Here is a 23,480-nt window from a genome sequence, read left to right on the forward strand (position 1 = left end):
AAAAACCTCCAAGCTCTTTCACAATCTAGAAATTGCAGTTTGTTTTCCCTGCCATTTTGCAGCTGGATCCTGGCTGAGACAGGGCCTTGCTGCCTTGCCAGGGCTTTATGGCAGCTCTGGAAATAAAGGAGGGTCCCAACTGCCTCCATTTCGTAGGTGGAAATAAAGAATAAAATAAAGCAGATGCACCAATGCAAACACTGCCTCCCATGGTGGTACACTCATATTTACACTGTGATTAAAGGTGTGGAGCCAAGTACTCTTCATCCTGTGCATCCTCTCTGGTTTGTTTTGGTTTTTTTTGTTTTTTTAGTCTCTCCTTCTTCACAGTTCTCTGAGCTGTGGAAAAGAACGAAGAGGTGTCAGCATTTATATCAAAACTGTATCACTTCAGCCTGATCTGCACTCAGGTTTGCTAGCACACAGCAGCTGTAAATGAGGGTGTTTTAGTTCATCCTTTTCAGGCTGCAGCAGAGGGATGGGATGACCCAGGGGACAGGGATAGGACCCTCTAGTGCCCTCAGGGTTCTGGCAGTCATTGATTAATTGGTCTGCAAGAGGGAGGGTTCTGACTCACAGACAGATTGTTTTTATTTTTTTTTTTAATTCATCATTTAAAAAGTAATATTAACCCTCAATTGGTATAAATTAATATTTTCTTCTGATTAATAGTGGTGATTAGCTGCTGGTATGATCCATTAAAGGCTGAGGTTGCAAAATATTATTTTGGTACACATTTTAGAATTGTGGAACTGGAACACAGCTTTGAATTTTGTCAGTATTAGAGATATCTGAAAGCATGCTGCTTGCAAAAAGTAAAATAAATAGAAACAAAATAAAACTTTCTTTAAAAATCAAAACAGGACAGGACTCACATGCAATTCCTAGACCAAGTTTAGCAATTCCATCAGTGCTTCTCCTCCTGTAGCACCCTGAACACCATGCCAGCTGAGGAGGGCATTAACTGGCCTCTAGCCTGGAAAAATCTGGGCATAGGTGTGAATTAAAGTATTACAGGTGGTTACTGCCAGCTCCCAAAGCATCGTGCTCTGGGTGGAAGCTGCTCCTAAAACATCCTGCTCAGTGTGGAACCTGCTCCTAAAGAACATAGTGGAACCTGCACCCAGAGCATCCAGCTCAGTTTGAACCTGTTCCTAAAACACCAACTGGCTGTGGAACCTGCTCCTAAGACACCAGCCCAGTGTGGGACCTGCTCCTAAAATGCCAGCTCAGGGTGGAAACTACTCATAAAGCATCCTGTTCAGTGTGGAACCTGCGCCTAAAACACCCAGCTTGGGGTGGAACCTGCTCCCAGAGCATCCAGCTCAGGGTGGTACCTGCTCCTAAAACACCACCTCAGGGTAGAACCTGCTCCTAACACCAAGCTCAGGGTGGAACCTGTGCCCAGAGCATCCAGCTCAGAGTAGAACCTGCTCCTAACACCCAGTTTGGGCTGGAACCTGCGCCCAGAGCATTCAGCTCTGTGTGGAACCTGCTCCTAAAACACCCAGCTTGGGGTAGAACCTCCTCCTAAAACACCAACTCGGGGTGGAACCTGCTCCTAAACACCCAACTCAGTTTGGTACCCGCTCCGGAAGCCCCCTGCCCGGTGTCCCCAGCCGCAGCAGGTGGCAGTCCTGCCCGCAGTCCCGTGTCCCCAGCCCGGCGCTGCAGAGCCAGCCCGCAGCTGGAGGGATGAAGGCAGGAGCAGCCGGGGCATTGGACACCTCGAGCCGCCCCTGAGCCGAGTGAGAGGAAACTCGGGGCATTTGCGCTCTGACAAGCCCGGAGGTTTGGCAAAGGCAGCTGCTCATTCAGCTGTGCAGCCTCCTGTAAACTGGAATGCCCTCTTAATGCTGCTGAAAAGAGAAAATAATGATTGCGCTGGAGAATAAATAAAAAACGAGGCTAAACATGAGATCATTGTGCTGACATTAGCAGTTATCACCCCAAACACCTCTGCAGACATTCAGCACGGTGAAAAGGTGATCTCTGGTAGCAGAAGGCTTTAGCTGACTTTCTTAGGCGTGGGGTGGAGGAATTTCTTTAGCTGAATCACTTCTCAGATAACAAACAAACAAGCAAATAAAGAGTAGCAGCAATTTGTGTTCCTTTGCTGAGGGACAGGCAGCTCACACATGAAACTTGCCAAGAGAAATCACACGTTGTTCCATTCAAATACATCCAGCTGATTTTTTAGCACTTTCCCAACTTTCACAGAAGTTTGGGTTCTGAGGGCTAAGATGGGCAGCACTGGGATCATCTTGTCTGACCTCCTGCTGAAACAGGTTACAACATTTTTCCCAGAGTTGAACAAATTTTATCTTGGAAAGGTATTCCAAACAAGGATACTTTATGAGCCCTCCCAAGTAACACCTTTCAGTGTACAATCCTCTTATTATGAAGCAATCACACCTTCACTGGAGGTAGGAAACTCCTGCTTGTAGCTGGGCTATGAGCGTTTATAAACTCCTTTCCAGACCTCCTGATTCATGAGTAACTCAACAATCATGCCACCTCTCTATTATTTTTTTAAATAAACTAAAAAAACCCTGTTTCTTAAATTCAATTTTAAAGTCTTGTTGCTCTTAGAACTTCCTGAAGATACTCAAGATCTTACTACAAAATTCTACTGCAGGACTGAAGCTGATGCTTTGCCTTGCCATCACCCACACCACGTTTGTTCTTCAGATGACACAGGCTCCAGCACTGTGGGTCTTCTACATCATAAAGAAAAATACACTCAAAGCAAAGTTATGAAGAGAAATGGACCTTTTCTGGCACTGAGGAAGAAGGGGAGAAGAAATGGTGTGTGAGAAGGGAGCAGGCAGCACTTGAGTGTGAAGAGATTATTTGTGCCACTGGTGCTGCTCATGTTCATCCCCCTAGTGCTGAGCCATTTGTGGGGTAGCCCCAGTATTAATTAAGAACAAAATAAACAATAAATTCTGCCCTCAGTCAGTCACATCTGGAGAAATCCCAGCATGTATTCACTTATAAAAAGTGACCTGCCTGGGCCAGAAAATGGAACTGAAGCTGAGAAGTCTCTACATTTGAAAATAATTAATTTGGCAACACTGGGCCAGACTTGCAGTGGGGAATCATGATGACATGCTTCCATCAGACCCAAGCCAGGCCTTATCTACCCTTCAGGGCTGAAACTGCCGGGGAGCAGCAGGGCAGAATTTGTGTGTGTCCTTTTCAAGCACGCACTTTTCATTAAGTAACTTTTTTTAGACAAAGAACTTTTCAAAGGAGGATGAGAGGATGTGCCTGATGAAATATTGACTCTCCCAATTCATATTAGATTCTCAAGCATCATTCAACAGCTCTGAATTGACTAATGGCCATCACAGCAAATGGATTTCCACCTTAATCTTTAGTTCTTGTCTGAATGATATTAATACACATTGTTTATCACTAATGAGCTCTAGAATATGATGTTAACAGAAGCAATTAAGGCCCAGAATAACTGTCTGCAACACTGTGCTGGAGCTGAATGCAGGGGTAATGAATCACTTCCATAGCTCAGCTCCACTTTCCTCACTGCAAATCGTGCATCAGATCTTACTGAGCTCATCTTAACATCCAGGCTGTGCCTTTATTTTTAACTTGTGGGTGTGCAAGAGTTGCGTATTTAAGAAAGAAGAAGATAAGTCTTTTGAAGATCCAACCTTGTAGGGTTTTATTTCTTGTGGAGTGATAGCAGCTACCTCTTAAGAGAGGTGTCATATTTACATGACTTTATTGCTGTACCTGTAGGTCTAAATTTCTTCTCAGGTGTTTAAGTTTGGGAGAACAAAGCTTGACTCAGAGTACTGTGTAGCCAGGACTGCCAGACCCCAACTTCTTGTGCAGATAATCATAACAAAGAGGTCAGGAACATCAAGAAGGTTTTTTCCTGCTCAAGGCAAGAGTGTCTCAAAAACCTTTGGTGGACTGCTGCCTTCAGGGAAACATTTCCACATCACTGGTGGCCACATATCATGGTTTGGGATAAATTTCCTAGGGAAATTCCAAAGAGATGTTTCCCTAAAGGCAAAATTCAGCAACCCTTCCTTCCCTCCTGTTTGGCAGGTAAACTTCCTTCAAAAAAAGTGGGAAAAACTGTTTATTTAACAAACAAAGTACTCAAAGTACTCACAAACATGAAATAATATTAAACAATGGAACCTCTCATTGTTCCAAAGAGATGGCAAATTCAGAGAGAGTCCTTTATGTGGGTGTTCATCAGTCCCTCCTGTGCTGGAATGCCACATCCTGTCCCCAGCAGGCCACAGGCATGAGCTCCTGGTGTTTTTCTGGATTTTCAGTCCAGAGCAGGGCTGAACAGTTCCAGGGGGGAAAAAAAAGCCACAATCTGGGGAACTTCTCTGCCTCAGCTAGCTGAAAAACACCCAATTAAAAGCAAAAGCGAGCTCTCTCCTGCTCCCTGTCTGTGCTGCAGACAACATGCAAAACCAAAGCTCTTATCTCTGTGTTTTTGAATACAGTTGCAAAAATTGCCCTGCTTTTCCTTCTCCCCCTACTTCACTCTCAGATCCAGTGTTATAGGCAAAAAACTTATTTCTGGGCTAAACAGGCAAATGGGGATACAATTCAGCATCATAAAGTCACCCCAGGATACCACAACTACTTAAAAGCTGAGGTCCAGAAGAAAGGCAAAGATGCTATCCAGCTAATTTTTATTTTGCACTGTTGCCCTGTCCCAGCACAGGCTGAACACACCTATCTTCAGTGAACTGTATTAAACACTGAATCTTTGAGGGTTTTGGAGCCAACCCAGTACTGAAAAGGAAACAAAAGCTTCAACTTGACAGCAACATTGACAGAAGTGAGGATGAGAATTGCTGTAAGCCTTCAATACAAGACTTGGTCCTGCACTTGAATCCAGAGCAGAGTTACTATTGATATCAGTAGGAATCTGTTGTAAATAAAGCTCAACTTGGATATCTAAGCTTTTCTGTGTTCTGATATACTGAAGAATACACTCATCTAGTCTTGAAGGGGAATTAAGGAAAACAGAAGTATCAGGCAACGGGATCATTTGTTCTCATACTGTAAGAAATTGTTAAACAAGTCAATTTGCCATATGCCTTGGCAGGAGACTCAAAATCTGCCTGAAGCTGCTCTGTCAGTCCAAACTGAGAAAATGTCAACAGCCATGAAACCATTTCTGCTCAGACACTCAGCTGCTTGCTTCACTGCAACACAGCATCCTACATCTGGGATATTTTCCTTAAATAAGCTCAAAGCAAACAGCTTTGTCCATAGGCTCACCTGGACTGTGCTGCACTGTTTCTCACAGCCCCAGCTCTGGCTGGTGTTTATAAAACACCCACGTGAAATGAAAGTTGAAAAGCAGCTGTTCAGCCACCAAAGTGGAACACTCTTAACTGCTGCAGGTGAACCAGGTGATTTTTACCTGTCTTCACCTACAGATGCTATCACCACACCTACAAGCAGGCTCTGCACGTGGTCATCTTTGATCTCTGGCTGATGCTTAGTACCAAATTAGTCAGCAGTTCCTCTTTTTTCTTAGTTTTAAGGAGTTATCTATCTAAGGACCAACATCAAAGCAGCAGGAGCATCGTTTCATTGTGCTGGCTTGAATTGCAGTGTCACTTTAATTTGCAGCTGCTGAAGCAGAACCTCAGCAAGTGCGAAGGAAATACTTGAGCAATTAGCCTGGACTCAGCTCAGGGCTGCAGTAGCCACCCCAGGAGCTCTGGGATGTCCTCAGCACCCAGCCAAACCTGCAGCTGAGGGTGCAGCTCTGGATCATGGAGCTCTGGCACTGCTGAGGAGGAAGGGAGACTGCCTGGGACACCCTAGAACAAAATAATCTGGGAAGGAGTTTTAGGAAGTCAAGCTTGTGCTGTTATATTTTTTTTATGCTTGCTTATTTTTGATATATGTAAAGGGGAATTGAAAGCAGCTTTTTGCATGCAAATTTTAACATCAATAAAGGCAAGGGCATTAAGCAAATTTAGAGTTACAATTCTTCTTGAAAAGACAGTGTATTTCCAGTGGAAGAGATTAAAAGTCCTGTGCTCTAAAGAGCTGGGAAAACCCAGCAGTAGCAGCCATTTACACACTCATGTAGCAGCATGTGAGGGGTGAGCTCCCTCTTCTCCATGTTCAGCCTCCTTGTGCAGTTCCCTGTCACACCAGGCTCCTTGGCTGTCCTCTGGATTCTCCAGACCTGACTCAATCCTGCAGATCTAAAGGGGGACAAGGCAAGAACATGGCAGTTCACAGTTCAGACATAGCCAGCAGCAGGAGAACCAGTGTCACCTTTATCACTGCGCCTCAGCAGCTCTTCTGTGTCACCACATTACTGCTGCCACTGATTTAAGGCAGGTTCCTCCTGTACAATCACACAGCCCCCATCTCCCAAAATTTATAGCTCCTATCAACAAGGAAAGAAGAGAAAAACCTTCATTTCCTATGGAGGCCAGCTGACACCAAGTGACAAAGAGACACCAAGTGACAAAGCAGTTTATTTGAGGTCTGCAGAAAACCTGGGATGCTGTTCTGGGCCAGACCTTCACTGCCCAAGACCAAGTGAGCAGTCAGCTCCTCCCAGGGCCACCAGGACTGGGCAGCTGGGTGCCCACAGACACAGCAATTCAGGACAGACAGCTCCCCGAGGCTTTTTTGCCCATTAAGATGTTGGGAAGAGTGTGAGCTCCCTCCCAGCTCCCCGGGCAGGAGCAGCCGCTGCCTGTGTATTTCCTGACCCCTCAGAAGCGCCGCCATCCCTCTCAACACCCGCTTCTCCAGATACCAGCAACCAAGCACCAAGCCCCCTTGCCAAGGGGGACAGGAGGTGCCAATGTGCGGCAGAGACACCCCAAAAAAGCCAAAGCCCCCAGCTGTGGGCTGCCCCGTTCCCCCCGGCCCATCTGGCCGGCCCGGCCTTTGTGCGGCCGTTCCCAGGGCGGCCATGGGTGCTGTATGAGGCACCTGCGGGCGGACAATGGGCCCTGGGTGCTCGGGGGAGAGACAGATTGATGTATTGTGTGTGGGGGAGGAGGGCTGTCACTGGAATCCATGTGAACCCAGCCTTTCGGGGCAGGGGAGATTGACAGCTTTTGTAGGGCGCAGCTCTCTTTCAAAGCTCTGCTTTATAGACAGTAGGTTAGGGGGGCCCGGGCTTTCACTCCCATAATTCGAACAGGGCAATCATCAGCATTGAGAATCTCTTCCCTCTCTCTCTTTCTCTCTCTCTCTCTCTTTTTTTTTTTTTTCCTTTTCCACCCCCTTGTTATGCATTAAATGATTTCAGTGGAGGAATGTGCAGCATTAATTAGAATTGGTTAGCAGATACAGAGGGGAAAAGTTTCTTCACAACAACTAAAGGAGGTGTCAGTGCCACAAAGGAGGTTTTGTTTTCGCTCTCCCCCGCATTATCAGTGCAATATGTAAGGTAGCGATTCTTTTCATTTAAATTAAGTGGAAAGCTACTAAATCTTGTTTTATTCTCAAAAAAAAAAAAAAAAAAAGAAAAAGAAAAAAAAAGGAAAAGGTCCTTAACACTTATCTTTTAACTTCTTTCATTTTGCAAGGTTAGTGTTTACTTTTGCCTTCAGTCCTCCCCATTAATCGGCCTGCAAAGATGTGTATCCAGTTTTGTGTATCATTTAGCTCTTACAATTATAAGCCAGTACAACTAATATATAAGGATTGTCTCCTGATTAAAGCAACAACTTCACCATTTAAAATAAAAGGCGCTCGTCTAGAAGGACACATTGACATTCAGAAGTGTGGCTGGCTGTTCTCTGCAGGGATTTCCTCGTTTCTTTCAACTTTTTAAATAGAAATTAAGCTAAAAGATGGGCTTGAGCATATAAAGTAAGAGCTTAGAAGAAACGCTCATTAATATATCTATGTACTCTTTTTATTTCATTCCTTAAAAACTTTTCCCATTGACAAACAAATATTAGCCCTGACTGTGTTTCAATATTTTCTTCCATCAAGGGTAATCAACTTGTTTATAGAAAATCATTAGAAAAATAAAAGCTGAAAAAAACTCTTAACAAAAGACACGGCTCTAAGTGCTACACTATGGGGTCATATCACATTCCTTGTTTTCTGTGAATGGTTTAAAAATTACCAAATTATTACCACCATAAAGCAACATCTCTTAAGACATGTAAAGCCAACTGCTGTCTCTAGAGGTGAATTACCAAGGCTCCATGCCATGCAGAGTCCCTTCTCACAAATTCCTCTGGAATGTAAAGACATTTACACTCTGCCCACAGCACCAGTCAGCTTCTTGTGCTCTTTTTACCAGGAAAAGTATAATAATTTCTACTTGTTCCCCCAAGGGAGGGCTGGAAAGAGCAGCCTTGGGCAGGGCTGGCAGGAAGAGCAGGTATTCCTGGGGAGGGAATGGTCCTTCTCCTGCAGGACAGACACCAGACCCTCATTTTTTTGTCTGACAGATCCAGGCAGCCTGTCCCATGCATTATACAGCCAAAACCACAGCTTAAAAAATAAGCTTTGCTATTCAGTATCTAGATCTTGATTATATCTCCACCTTACCGATAAATCAGGAGTTGCCAGTGTGAGACATGATGTTAGAGCTTTTTTTAAACACAGCTCAGCATTGCCACAGGAACTTGAAGAGCTGGGCAGAGATGAGCAACACAGAGCTTGTGCAGAGAAAGAGAGGAGCAGTTTCTTCTAAGAGCAAGGTGCAGTTTCCTAAGCAAAAATTTAGCAATATAAAACACCAGGTAAATATTTCACCCTCTGGCTGGAGGCTTTTCCCCACCATGAACAAGCTGACTGAAGTTCTGACATTGGAAAAAAATGGCAGGGAAAAAAATCCATTGGGTGTGAAGAGTTATTTTTTGTAGTGCAAAGGAAGGGAGGAACTGGGTCTGATCCCTTCCAGCATCCCAAAACTGCCGGTTCAGCCTCGGCAGGTGGGTGTGAGCCCTGGAGCCTGCACCCGAACGCTCTACCAGCCATAATTAATTACTTAATTCATTAATCAATCGGGTGTGGAGGCTCCTGGGCAGACACGCTGTTTGTTGCCTGTGAAAAGAACGTCTACTCTCGTGTGGAAATTTAAAAGTTTAATAAAAAGAGTAGGAGATAAAGACTGCAGAGTAAAGGTGTAATGGCTGGGTGTGTCTTGGCACTTAGCCAAGAGCACACGGTATTTTGGAAACACCTTTTATAGACTATTTCTATTGTATTCGTTTGTTACATATTCATAAACAATTATGTATAGTAAACTTTTCTTAAAACTGGTTTGCATATTCTAAGAACTGTTTTGTACGGTTCTTCTTCAGGTCTACCTTTTTAGAGTATGCGTATTCTTTGATTGTGGTTTTGGTCTATTTTTATCATTTTTATTTTAAGTTTTATCTATATTTTTATATATAAATATTTCATTATATAATAATATTTTATTTATTATTATAAAATAAAAATAAATATAATTGATTTTATTACATTATATTTTAACACTATATTTTATAATTTATATTTAATATTTATATTTTATAATTATATCTTATTATTTATATTTTATTAATTATTTGTATATTTTATTACTTACGTATATTATTATTATTTATCTGTATATATTATTTATTTATATCTATTTGAAATTATTTTTATTTATTTAGATTTTTTTTATTTTTTTAATTTTAATTTTTAGACGGTGAATGTTGATAGTTGGCATATCTGTAGTAGGTGTCTATTATATGTTCACTGGATATTATCTTAGTAGGCATTTTAACACAAACATATTTATATCAGCTATTTCACTACTAGGTCTAAGCTTAATTAACAACAGAAATAAAAACCATATCTTTATAGCAAAGTTACTTTAATACCTTAGATACAGAATCCTTTTAAATATTAAATAAATATAAAATAAAAATATAAATAAAATTTAAATATTTGCGAAAAGCCAGTATTATATTATGTATCTATGCACGGCCCAGCTCTGGATGGGTCTGGGCAGGGCCAGCGCCGGGGTCAGGCGAGGCAGCATCGCCCAGCATCCCTCCCTTCCCAGCCTGGCACTGCCCCGGCTCCTTCCAGAGCCCCGGGCCCTGCTCGCCTCTCCCTGGCCAAGTTTTCCCGTGTCTCCTTCACCCTGGCCCGCCTCCTCTCTCTCTGGCTTATTTTTTATCCCCCCTGAGCACAGCACCTCTCGCAGAGTTATGCATCCCTCATGCATGTAAATGAGAGGGCTCCAATTACACGCGAGGGAGAAAGGGTTTAATGAATCGTGAAAAAGCAAGGGTTGCTTAGGAAAAAAAGCTCCATCCCAGCGCCCCCTCATCCCCCCGCTTGGAAACGTGCGGTCCTCAGTTTTGAGAGGGTGAGAGAATGCGGAGCGTGAATGGGAGAAACCCCGGCTGAATGAATACCACGTTTGTTTGTGTTTATTCCAGGCTGCACTTGAAACCTGCCGTGGGTTTTAAAGGGAAATAGCCGAGCACAGTTACTCTTGTCTGCTTTTAAAGGGAGACAGTCGAGCACAGGAGTTATTCTTTGCTTTTTGAGGGAAATAGCCGAGCACAGGAGTTGCTCCTCTCTGCTTTATAGGGAAATAGTTGAGCACAGGAGTTATTTCTTCTCTGCTTTTAGAGGGAAATAACCGAGTACAGGAGTTACTCTTCTCAGTTTTTAGACAGAAATGGTGGAGAACAGGAGTTATTCTGCTTTTAAAGGGAAATAGCTTAGCACAGGAGTTACTCTTGTCTGTTTTTCCAAGGCAAAAAGTCGAGCACAGGAGCTACTCTTCTCAGTTTTTAAAGGGAAATAGTCGAGCACAGGAGTCACTCTCTGCACAGCACAAACAAATGCAATAGGTGATTGCAGATAACTCTATGTCGAAGTTCTCCACATGCAGACATTTCTCTTCCTGCTCTCCTTTCCTTCTGGTATGAGTTTAAAGGACACAAAACAGAAGCAAATTGTTATTTATGAGGTCCTGTACTACACAGCCCAAGCTCTGTGACCAGCTCCCACACCTGGCTGACCCTGAAATTGGTTGGTTATCACTGCCTGTCCCTGCTGAATGTGAACAGCTTAGGATACAATGAACATTTTAAGGCAAACCACTCCAAAGCAATATTATTAATGCCAAGTATGATTTCATTATGGTTACATTTAGAACAGACATTAAGACAAATCGATTTGTAAATATTCTGAGACTCTTCAGAGGTCTTTTCATTCTGTTGTTCTTTTTTTTTGTTTAGCAGGACTAATTCTTAGTCACTAATTGTTGCTTAAATTATTTTAATATCTTAGATTAGGGTGTTAAAAAAACCCCAGTGCCCTCAGTGGGAATTGCACAGCACTGAGCTGTGAAAAGGAAAAGAAACAGACATAAACACTTGAGTTTGAGGATGGTCTCCATTTTCCACACCAGTGAGGGAATCACAAGTACTGATCATTTGTAAATGCTCCAACCAAAATCTAGCAGAGATACTGTCTGTTCAATACCTTTAAAATTTGTCCTCAAACTTTCCTTCTCTCTTTGGGCACCTGTGAAATTGCACATGGAAGTGGTTTCTCATTAAGGTGGGATGCAGCTGGGAAGAGGAATGCCTTCCATGACAGCAGCAACAGGGACAACTCCATGTGTGCATAAATTTCCACAGGATCCTGAGCAACTTCTGCCCCAAGCTTGCCCCAATTTTACTGACTTCATTTCCAACCCTGCAGGCAAAATGCATAACTTTTTGCAGTTGTGAATTAATATTTCTCATTAGAGGCATGTGGAATAAAAGGAGAGACCTACTGCTTTGGTGTTGCACGTGCTTAGTCCTGAATTATTGGCCAGACAAAAAAAGAGTGATGGAATTCCCTGGTCTGACTGAAAATGAATGAAGATTTACAGGAAGTCAGAAAAACTAAACTGCTACTTCTGGACATAACAAAGTAAATTTTTTCAGTCTATACAATTAATTTCATGCAAAGATGGTACAGAAAGTATCTTAAAGAGTACATATGTTACAGACAAAATTATTATATCAATCACTTGCCTTTTAAATTTGGCCGACAGATTGATTCAGCCACACAAATCAAACCTGGTTCAGAAAATAACATTTAGAGAAGCACAGAGGGAAAAAACACCGAGTTAACACTTTTCCAACAGTGTTAAAGGAAAGACACATTTTGGAGCTCATACCTCTCATACATTTTGTCATGAAAGTTGGATAAACAAAGAGCCTCCAGCTCCAAATGTCACCACTAGGCAGCTGACACACTACTAACACATTCTCATGGGGGACCAAACACTGCTTGGGTTGAGGGACATTTTTCTTAAATTTGTTTTCCAGTTAGCATTTTAAGTTCTTTAAGGGCAATGCCTTCTTAACGCACTTTGGGGTTTTCTTTTTTTGTAATGCAGTGCAGAAGAACAATTCTTTAATACAGTATAAAAGAGAAATACCAGAATGAAATATCAAGCTGCTCATGAGATATCTTTTTCATATTTAGCTGAACAAACCAGGAACAGTTAAAAGCACAAAGCCACTCAAATCTCCATTCCTGTATCAATGGGACACACCACTACCCAAAGGACCATTTTCTGCACCCAATCCTAACCCTGAATCTTCTTTCCCCTCAGTTTCCTCCATGTGACTGCTTCTCTGGAGCTTTTACCACATTACTTTTCCTCTCCTCTCCAGTCATGGCAGATATTTGGGATGGGACACCTTTCATGGATCAGCAATTCCAATTCCACCTCCTGGAAAAGTGGTGGAACTTTTTTACGGTCTCCCCTCAGCAGTGAGGCAGGAGGAGACCCACGGGGCCAAGTTCTTTATGCTGAAGTGCACATGAATGTTTTGCACACTCCAGACTCTCTAACCCAGCTTTTCTGCCCCATTTTTGTGCTATTCATTGGACATGCACACCTTGCCTTGCTCTTCAAACCTCCTGCTTTTTTCCACACTTGCCACAGGTGAGCCCATGGGGGATGGCACAAGTAACAGACACCAACCAGGGAAATAGCAAAGATCTGCCTGCCTCGGTCCACCAGCTCGGGCACATCTGCCTTTAACATTTAACTGCAGGCTAGTTATATTTTCATTAATCAGTTCTGATTTTCACAAGCCAGGATCTGACTGCTTGCACAAAAGCCTTTTCTTTCAACAGAAAACATACTAAAATACACTTTCAAGTGGTTGCAGATTTTTTTTTAAATAGGGAAACATTAGGTAATTAAAGAAATCATGCACCATGCCATGTGGAGGCCTCCTAACAAATACAACTTTGGTGGCCATGACCCTGGCCAGAGGAAGAAGGCTGTGATGTCACCTCATCCCCAAGTCCCAGTTTCACGGATAGTATCTCTGAAAGGAATTGTCTAAAGGAGATTGTTCCTTATGAAAAGTTCACATGATGGAGTCTGAAGGGCTTGTTTCACTTGAAGCCCAGCAGGACAGAGCTGTTTGGAAAGAAGCATTCAGTGTGTTCTGTTTTGCTGAAAGCTGTCACAGTGAACAAGTACTTAACAAACAGCATGAACAAGGATATGAACTAGAAAACTAGCAGGGCCCTGACAACATTGTAATAGTGGGCTTGTCTCTTCTGAGCCTCTGCAGGGATGCATGGGGGCAGCAGAAGGGAAACTGGAGCGCTGGACTCCTGTATTTCTCATTTTTTATAAAGGTGATTCTCTGTCATTGCTCCCACCTTGTTTGTGTCACGGTGGTCACTCCTGCCCCCGCCGGGAGGGAGCAGCCTGCTGGCCAGGAGGGCTGCAGGGCACATCCCAAGGGGGGAGCTGGCTGATCAAGTGAAAACCAACCAGTTCTCTTCCTCTTGTCCTGCTCTGTGATGTCTTTACTGTTGTTAAGATGGGCTGCCTAAGCTGTCACTCCTCACATGTCTAACCCATGCTTGGCAGTGAATGAAAGCTGCCTGAATCCCAGTCTGCAGCTGGGAGAGGATCTGCCATCCCACACCTTTGAGAAGAGGCCACTTTCACTCCTAGTGAGCTGATCACACCACGTAGGTACAAACTAGCACCCATTAAAGACCCCCTCTCCCTCCACCCCACCAGAATATTGGAGGCAGCACAAGATTAAGAGACATCAAATGAGTAGGGGATAAGAACAAGATACACTTATATAATACACTTATATTATGTACTTAAAATACTCCTTTGGTTTTCACATAGTGTGTCCAGGTCCTTGTTTCTCTAGCAAGCCCCAAAACCACACTAACCACACCTTTCCACCATCACTCTGACAGTTGTTCAGCACAGGACAAGCAGAGTTTCAAGAGCTGTGAGAAATCATTTTTATTTATCACTTCTAACAGGTTGTGCATTTTCCTAGATAGAGGAAGTCCCTAACTGGTGTGCTTTGCTGCAGAGGGCCAACTGTGCCTTCCCCAGATCATCTTCCATCAAGCAACTGACACAAAATCCCTTTTCCCCCATTCCCTTTGCAAGGACAGAAGACCTGGAATTTTTAAATGCTCAGCACAGCACCCACCTCTTGGCTTACAGACCTCCACTGGCTCAGGATGGAAAGAACTTTTCTAGCCTATAACAAATCCTGATTTTAGCAGGTCCTGGGATGTGTTCCTGGAAATGTCACCCATTCACTTCATACTCTGCCATGGCTGGAAACTTCTTCTAGTGGTTTGTGGAAAGAGCAGAGGTGAAGGAAGGAGGAGTAAAGCAGCACCAGCTCCTACACTGAGACGGATCAGAGGCACTGATGCACTCCTGACCCTCTGCCTGCACTTCCTTCCTCCCTTCATGGCCAGGAACAGAGTTATTGCTCCTGCCTGCAAATGTGGATCTTAATTCACAAGGCAAATATACATTGCTATTAAAAGGTTATAAACCGAATTTTGTCTGGCCTCCTGCCTCAGATGCCTTGGCATCTGAGGAATATTTGTTCCTAATCTGAGGCTTCTAAACCCTTTAGCATTAAAGACAGGAATCTTTTTTAGTAATCCACAATGGTTCTGGGTGAGCCCTTCCCTAAGTCCCTCCACAACACTGATAAATATCCAGCTTTAGGATGAGCTGTATTCCAGGGAAATCCAGAGCTGTGGCCACCAAAGTGACAGGCTTTGTCTGGATCTGGGGAACACGTTTTATCACTTTTATGATAATTCAAATGTATTGTTCTTTAGTTCCCATGTAAACTGGGTATCAGGTGTTCTCAGACTCAAAAATACCTCGTGGGATTGAATTTACTTCAAAGATAGGCAAAGCTACTCTCTCCCTCTGCTAACCACATCCCTCAGATCCTGGGAATTCTGTTACAAGTTTCTTATCACACTGAGGATAACAGAGTTTTTTTCAGCAAGCAAGTGTCTTTTGTCAGGAGAATAATTATGATAAAGCTTTTCTTCCACTGATATTTTTCAGCTGCTCCCTGAACCAGACAGCATGTTTTCATTAGGAAAAAAAGTGATTTCCCCCTCTTTTTCTCTGCTTTTTCCCTCTCATTCCAAGTGCAGAAGTTTGAAAGATAAAGGATTAACAAGGCTTTATTAAAAATATCAGCATTTTTTGTTATATAGGACCTGTATCATAAACATTTATATGATTTATATATGATATAACATTTATATATGATATAACATTTATATGTTATCCCTATATTATATGGACCTGTATCATAAACATTTTTAGCAAGACAGCTTGGATTAGTCAGGAATATTTGGTCTGTAGCAAGAAAACATTTACATGACACCCTCCTTGCAGGACTCAGAGTGAGCACCCACACAGAGGTGACCTCCAGGCACAAACAGGGACATTTCCAGCTGGCATTGCTGGCTACAGAGGGTGCCATCACTGATTCTGGACAGCTGCAGAGAGACAGGATGCAATTCTATGCCCCATCTCTGTCCCTCTACCTCTATAAAACATCCACTGTCCCTTTTGTGACTTTTACCCCTGCCTTTTGTGTCTAGATTTGCAAAACTGCTTTGCCTCACCTGCGCTGCTCCTTGCAGCATCTGGAGCTCCACGATCAGGGTGGCAGACACAGATCTGCTGCTAAACCTGTCACTGCCTCATCTGCAGCAGGAATTCTTTTTGTCCTTGCCAAGCAAGGGAAAGAGCCATTCTTTCTCCCATTTCCCTCCCCACAGAGATCCCATATTCCTGTTCCATCCCCAGGCTAGCCCATCTTTAACCCGTGAGCTGTTGGAAACTGTGAAACACAGAGCCCCTTTCATGCAGGGAGGGATGTGTTCCTGCCAGGCCCCAGTGTTCTAGGGAATTTGCCAGATCCCTCAATAATCTGATCCTCTGCCTTTTGGCTGCAGTGCTCAGAGCTGGCCCCTTGGTCTGAGGTCTCCCAGAACAGGATCTCCATCCCCTCCTCATTGTGCTTTCCCCACTGCCTGGTAACCATGGGTCCAGCCCAGCTCATCATTCCCCTCCCAGCAGAGCAGCCTGAGGCAGCAGCAGCAGCTCCAGACAGCACAGGCACATGCAAGAATGCAGGATTTCTAATTGCAGCGTCCCACTGAAGCTTTCTGCTGCAATAAATGCACTGGGTTTGATTCCTGCAGCACAAAACACAGAGCCTGACAGGGCTGCAGGAATCCAGCAGAGTGCCAGCAACAAGGAGATTGAAAGTGATGTAAAAGATGGTCCAAACAGGGCCTGGAAAGGCACCAGGGACAGCTGAGCTGCTTTCCTCTCTGTGCTGAGTCCCCAAATACTGTTAGGAGTTCTGCCCTGGCTGGAGAACTCAGCTGTGCACACCAGACCAGTGATAAGAGATGTCCCCCACCCTCCTGGGCTGCCAATTACTCACTGGGCACAAAAACCCTGTGCCAGCAAGCCTGCAGCAGTGCCAGCCTGAGAGAAGGGAGGTGCCACCCTGTGTAGCTGCTCTGCCATCACCCAGAGCAGGACATTGCTGCTCCAGACATCTCCTGACTGACTTCCCTCCCTAATTCTTGTTCCTGCTCCTACCCAAAATGAACCCCAAAAGAATGTAATTTTAAAAGTTCCAAGTTAATCAAATGCTTTAAAAACACAGTGCCTGTGGTACAATGGATCAACTTTGTCCTGGGTGTCAGGCCATTCACTCCAGCAAGCTCACACCACAGATGAATTTGCTCTGGTGCCTTTGTCAATAAAATTCTCGATTAAAAGAGACCCTATATAGAGCTGGTCCCAGAGGTAATTGCTAGTTAATCAGCCAATTAACTGACCCAACGAGTAGGAAAAGGAGAAGGGAGAGGAAGGGGGGAAACAAATCAGTCAAGGTAGGGTAGAACGTAATTCTTTAGGAGTTAATGTTAGAAACCTTTTCAAAGGGATTGCAGCCTACCTTGACTCACTCCTTTCTTCTCCCCTTGTTCTCCTCTTCCCAATTTGTAATTGTTGGTTCCCCTAATTGGCTGATTAACTACTTATTACAGACAGAGCTGGAGGTATGTGGGATCCCCTTAGCCACGTTGATTGCATCAAGGGAAGCAAGGCTGAATGCAGCAGAGCATCTCTGTGGGCTGGCTTTTCCCTACCCCGCCTGATGGCTTCGAGTCCAGTAGCATTTCCTTTGAGAAGACCCTTTTCTAAACTAGTTATTCTTTTATTTATGTAATACTACAAAGAAAGGATTTCTTTTTTAACACTCTGTTATGCAAACAGGATGGTTTTTAGCATTTAGCACCTCCAAACCAAACTATTTCCTACTCCCTGATCCACTATCAGCACTATCAGGGTATTTTAATGAATGAGCTTCTACAGCTGCCCGATGTTCCAATAATAAGTAATGACAATAGAATTAACCTCTATTTTCCTTTGATAGTGTCACCAGGCTGCTCCCTACCAGCAGCAGTGCTGGGAGATGAGTTCTAAAGGTGAAAAGGGCAAGCTGAGAGAGTTCTCCTCATTTCCACCCCTTGGCTTTCTGTGGGGGAAGAGAGCAGAGCTCCCCGTGCATTTGTTGGCTTCACAGGAGATTTATGGTAGGTCAGGAGGGAGGTACCAGGAGTCCTGGAACATCCTGGAACCACACGGCTGAGGAGGAGCCCAAAGCTGCTCTCTGAAGCTTCAAAGAGGAGTTTTGCTGTTGTTCAGCACGAAGGAAATCTTCCAGCCCTGCTTTAGCACACCTTGACCAGCAAAGTGAGGCAGAGGTGGAAATCCACAGTAAAACTGTGACATCAGGGCTCCAAGGCTCTGACCCCTCCCAGACAATACCTGTCAGTGCACACAGGCAGGTTATGTTCTAAAGCTGGTGGATTGTTTTGCTGTCTCATCCTCCTCTGTAGATAATAAATAATATTCTTTTTTCCCCTCCTCATTTCTTGAGCTGCAAAGCAGCAACTTCTCCAGGGAGATGGGCAGAGAAGGGAGTTCTGACAGAACCTCTATTGCATGAACCTCTCCAAATTCCACTCTTCTCCTTCAGAAGAAAGTTTAGGATTTTAATTCTATTTAATATTTGTGATTATTCCGTTTTCCTACCCCTCTTTTCTCCCTGAGCAAAAGGGCCGGCTGAACCCGGGCAGCCCATCCTCAACTGCGTGTAAATCACAATCTGATTAGGCAGTGATATATTCATCTCTAGCTCCTGTATAAAAGTTATTCAAGTATTTTGACAAAATAAGTGCTGTTTACTTTATACATTTTCTGCTAATTCTAAAGATTTCTGCAAACCTAAAGGATCTCATGGAATTTACAGGCTTGTGGCTTTGCCATTGAAAGTATAAAAGCATGCTAAATTAAGTTGATTTGCCTGTGAAAGAAACACGTCCATTATTCATGTCAGGGCCCTGTCACATCAAATTGAGGGAGTGAAGAAAACCCTTTTTTATCAACGTTTAGAAGCAAGGGAAAAACCGACCATTCAGGAACTGAATTTCAATTGGGAGAAAGTCAGCCTGAAAGCAAGGTTAAAAAAAAAAAAAAAAAGAGCTGGGGACATGTCTAATGTTGGAAATCAGCAAAGGGTGGGTTGATTTAACTTCGGCTGGGATCTTTCAAACAGAAAGCCAGGATGAAACTCCAAGTAGCAAGTAGAACACAGTCTCGATGTCTCTCATGTGTAAACTTGTCACAAGTAGTTAAGCTAATTCAGATTTAAAACTTCTCAGGCCCTGTTCTTCTTGGATGCTTCGAAATAATGATAAAAATTGTTAAATAAAGCATTGTGGTTTTGCTCAGCTAATTTATCCACTGGCTATTACATGATTTAATTCTTATTAGCAGACAGCATGTAAGGGGTTTAAAGCTTGATGAGCTGACAGAAATTTCAAAAAAAGGTTGCTTTAGATGTGTTTTTTCTTCAGCTGGGGGCTGAGAGGATCAAAAATAGTCAGGACTGTTTCCTGTTTACGACATATAGATATAGATAGATATAAATATAGATATAATATATAACTTAATGTAGCCAGAAAATCTCCCAATTTGTATGATCTACTCTGGTAGGTACAGACACAATAACTGGCACCTGCCATCTTTTAAATAAAAAAAAATTATTTGCAATCTCCTAAGCTATCCCAATACATAGAGTTAAATGAGAAATGTAAGGGGAATTTTGTACATTGAAATTCTTCTCCTTGTCTGACGATAATTTCTCGTGTGTCCTGCTTATTTAGCAAACAAAAAGCTTACAGTTCCTTCTGCCTACAGTTGGTTTTTATGAGCTTAAAACAGCATGTTAAGTGGCATTTCACAGTCCTCTGCTTCAAGCCTAATCGGTTTAGACTGGACACTTCAGGATATTCTTTAAAAGCAGCCCAGTTGTTATGTGCTGACATCATTACACTGTACAAAGGGTAACTCGGCCACTTAAATCATGTTTCTGGCTACCAGGCCTGTACCTCATTTCTGCATGAGATTTGTTTCCCTACCTTTTGTTTTTGCCCAGCCCCAGAGCCCGGGGGTTAACATGTTTTCTGCTTTAAAGCTCTTCTGTGAAAGACACTTTGCCACCTCATCCAGGCTCCCTCTCCAGCTTCCCAACTTCAAAGTCTCAAGCTGGGAAAGCAAATCTTAAGTCGCAAATGCTGGACTCTATAGGACCCTCCACTAAAGTTAAGTTCTTGTCTTTAATTGAAAATTGCAGCCAGTGTAAATAGGAGATAGTTTGCAGCAAGCTGGTCACAAAGGGAATTACCTCGTGGAGTGGCTCCACTGGGGTAAACAGAGGGGATAAAAAAAGGGGAAGAAAAAGAGGGAGGAAAAAATCCAGGAGTAAAAGAGAGAGGCATTGTGCTGTGGAGGTAGCATCAAGACAAGGATTAATGGCTGCAGGAATTGTATTTTCTGTGCTTTCAGTGACGTTACAATCTCCCAAAAGTGAGTGTTACTAATAAGTGGGCCAGTAAAGAGAGGTCAGGGCATTAAGGGAAATGGAAAAATAAGGCTCTGAAAATAACAGGAGCCTTTTATTCTGTAAAAACCAAGCAAATTGGTGCTGATCTGTTTATTTTTAGTACTTAGATTTGGGTCAGCTAGTGAAGTTTATTGTTTCAAAGAGTTGATTATTACAAACGATTGGAGGTGATACACTCAAACCATAAATGCCATTTTCTGCCAACTGAACTTATTTCCCTGTGCCCACAGTTTATTTATCTCACGGTGAAATTGATTTCACTGCTGATGTGAAATCAATTCACACAGATCTAAGGGTGAAATCCAAGCAGCTGTGCTGGGGGCTGGCACAGCAGAACCAGGGGAGGGGTGGTGGGGAGGGGAAGCAGGGCAGGATCCTTTTCCATCCTCAAACCTCTGCTGCCCTGGGACTGTGGTGCTGGGACAGGCTCACAAAGCATCCCCAGAGCTCTGCAACCCTCAGACAGACACAGCAGGAGACAGTGAGGGGAGCCCTGTGGCTTTCTCATTTCCCCCACTCCCAGCAGAGGCTGAGTTGGGGTTTTGGCTTGTTGGGCCCCCTGTCCTGGCTCAGAATCTCCTCTTTCAGGGAATCTCCTTCTCCAGCAGGACCTGCAGCTTTAGCACCTCAGCTGCACCATGGAACAGCACCCCGAGACTCACTAATTTCAGGCTCAGTTTAGGTCATTTACCAACTCCCTGAATCAGCCTGGATCTGTCTCTTGATCCCTCACTGACAGAATTTTCTGCCTGCAAAATGGGAGGCAGAACTCTTCCTTCTTCTCCAGCTTCCTGGCCTTTTCCATACAATCCTAAGCACAGAATGGGCACTGTGCTTCTGGGAATGCATTGAGCAGCTAGGATACATTTTTGTATTAAAATTATTGCTATTTAAATGATTGTTTAAGCAAACATACTGACCTCCATTCTGTGCTGAATACTTCACTTATGCCAGGTCACATCACCCCATAAGAGCTGAAATGGCTGGAATCTGGGTACACGGAAAAGTAACAGGATGGATATTACCAGGAAAAAAAGATTTTCCACTGCTATCAGTCCACCTACTGCTGGTTTTGTTTGCATTTGGGTTTTTAATTCATAGCTCAGCATATTCAAAATGCAGGTTTGAATGGAAGCCAGTGGAGCCAGAGTCTAAAAATCTCATAGAAATATAATTGAGTCTGTTCATGCATAATGCAGAATTACAGGAAACTGTGATGGGATTCAGAAAAATATACTCCACTATGGTTTTTTTTCATGTTACATAACCTATTCTTAATAAAATATAGAATCAGTGAGTTTAAGAGCACTGCTGACACAAAACAGAATCCTGCCATTATGGAGCAGGGAATTGCATTTGTTTCCACTCACTTTTCAGAGGCTTACAGGTTGCATTAATTAAAAACTCTCTCAGAAGCTCCTGCAGATTGAATCCTTTCGATGCACCTGTGAGAAACAGACCTGATTAAAAATTCAGAATAAATCCTAACTGTCCAAATAAACTAACTTAAATTTAGCATTAATTTTGAGAGTTCAATAAATTACTCACTTGACCAAGAATTCATAAGTCCTCTTTCAGCTTCTCCTCTTCCACTTGAATTTTTGCATACTTTTTAGATTCTTGGTTTTAATAGAACTTTTTTTTTTTTTTTACTGTCATGGGAAATAATTTAATTGTGCATGGTGTGAGACTTTCCCCGTGTGTACACAAAAACAAACTCCGTGCCTTTTAAACTGGGATCTAAATGAAGCCAGAGGGAAAGAGGGAAAAAACCTTTAGCTTGAGCCCATTGCCCATTATTATTCTGCTTACAGTACACACTTAGGAAGTTTTCCTGTTCATAACTCACTGTCTGCAGAGCACTGCACCTCTCAAAGATATGCAAGTTCATTCCAGCATTTATCTGCTCTTTTCTCCTCAGGAGTTCAACTGTTTTTCCGCCTGATGGTTAGAATGAATTGGAGATTTTGAACTCATCCATCAGATTTGGAAATGATCCCTGAATTGATGAGAGTGTTTAACAGTTAATTGAACATTTCTGTTGGGAACTTTCGTTGTTTCAAAGTGCAGAAATGCCTCACCCAGGGATGTGGGCAAAGAAAAGAGGCACGTCTTTACCCCACAAATATTTCCATCCTCTAGAGTGCAGCAGACTTTTAAATAACAGGGGCATAGCAAGTAAAGAGTAATCTGAAAAGGACTTTCACAGAGCCTGAGACTTCCCGTGCTCTGCTGCAGGAAATAACCCGTCATTTCCCCAAAAAGATACATATAAAACATACATTGGTCAGCCAACAAGGCTTTCCAAAGGGACCTGATGATGCCTGCAAGTATTCAGCTGGTTTTTAATCTTACTGTAATCTTTGTGCCCCACTGTCTTGGCTGACTTTGAAAATTCCCACCTGCAATCAAGGGGACAAAAATGAACTGGATTTTTTCTCATGCCTTGACTGTCATGAAGGAAAAAACTTCAAGACTTTCTGTTCCATTGTAACACCTCAGCTAAAGAGAAATTACTGATCTCCATTCCAAAACTCCACCAGATCCCTTACTTGTACTTTTCTCCTTTCCACTGAGGTTTGTACAATTCTTTTAGAGCATGACTTGAATTTCTTCACTGTAGCCTTGTGGAAGGTGTCCCTGCCCATGGCAGGGGGCTGGAATGAGATGATCTTTAAGGTCCCTTCCCACCCAAACCACCCTGTGAGTGATCTATGGCAAGGCCTTGACTCAGTGTCACCGCTTCCTGTCACCCCTGGCACCCAGCAGAACCTTGGTGACACATCCCAAACACTGGAACACCTCCACCAAACCCTCCACAAGAACCCTGGGGAAGCTCCTCCTGCCCCTTGCAGCCCTGGTGCTTTTCCTCTGCAGAGCTGCCTGCTCTGCTCCACTGACCAGCCTAATTCCCTCATTCCTCTGCACCAGCTCCCTTTATTTAGCAGCTTTCTTCTCCCAGCACCAGGATCATTCCTCCGTGCTGGATGGTTAATTAACTCTCCTCCCAGGTTCTCCAGGCTCCTGTGGTGTGACAGGGCTTGGCCCTGTAGCTCTGGCTAAGTAGTCACGTCCCCCAGCCCTGTCAGGTGGAGGTCTGGGCTCAATTCCCCTTGGAAGATCCCAAAACAAAAACTGCTCTTTCTGAACTATATTTCTCCCCCA

At 43.4% G+C, this 23,480-nt stretch overlaps 1 long non-coding RNA gene across 1 annotated transcript; it reads right to left on the reverse strand.

The window, feature by feature from the left end:
* Window positions 1-10,127: 10,127 nt before the first annotated feature.
* On the reverse strand, window positions 10,128-22,416 carry LOC135304582 (uncharacterized). Its single transcript, XR_010365908.1, has 3 exons — window positions 21,864-22,416; window positions 21,686-21,760; window positions 10,128-10,913 (listed from the first exon to the last, which is right to left on the reverse strand). It is a non-coding gene; the product is annotated as an uncharacterized LOC135304582 (long non-coding RNA).
* Between the last annotated feature and the right edge of the window lie 1,064 nt (window positions 22,417-23,480).

Source organism: Passer domesticus, chromosome 7 (assembly GCF_036417665.1).
Source record: "Passer domesticus isolate bPasDom1 chromosome 7, bPasDom1.hap1, whole genome shotgun sequence".
In the NCBI taxonomy this organism is placed as follows: Eukaryota; Metazoa; Chordata; class Aves; order Passeriformes; family Passeridae; genus Passer; species Passer domesticus.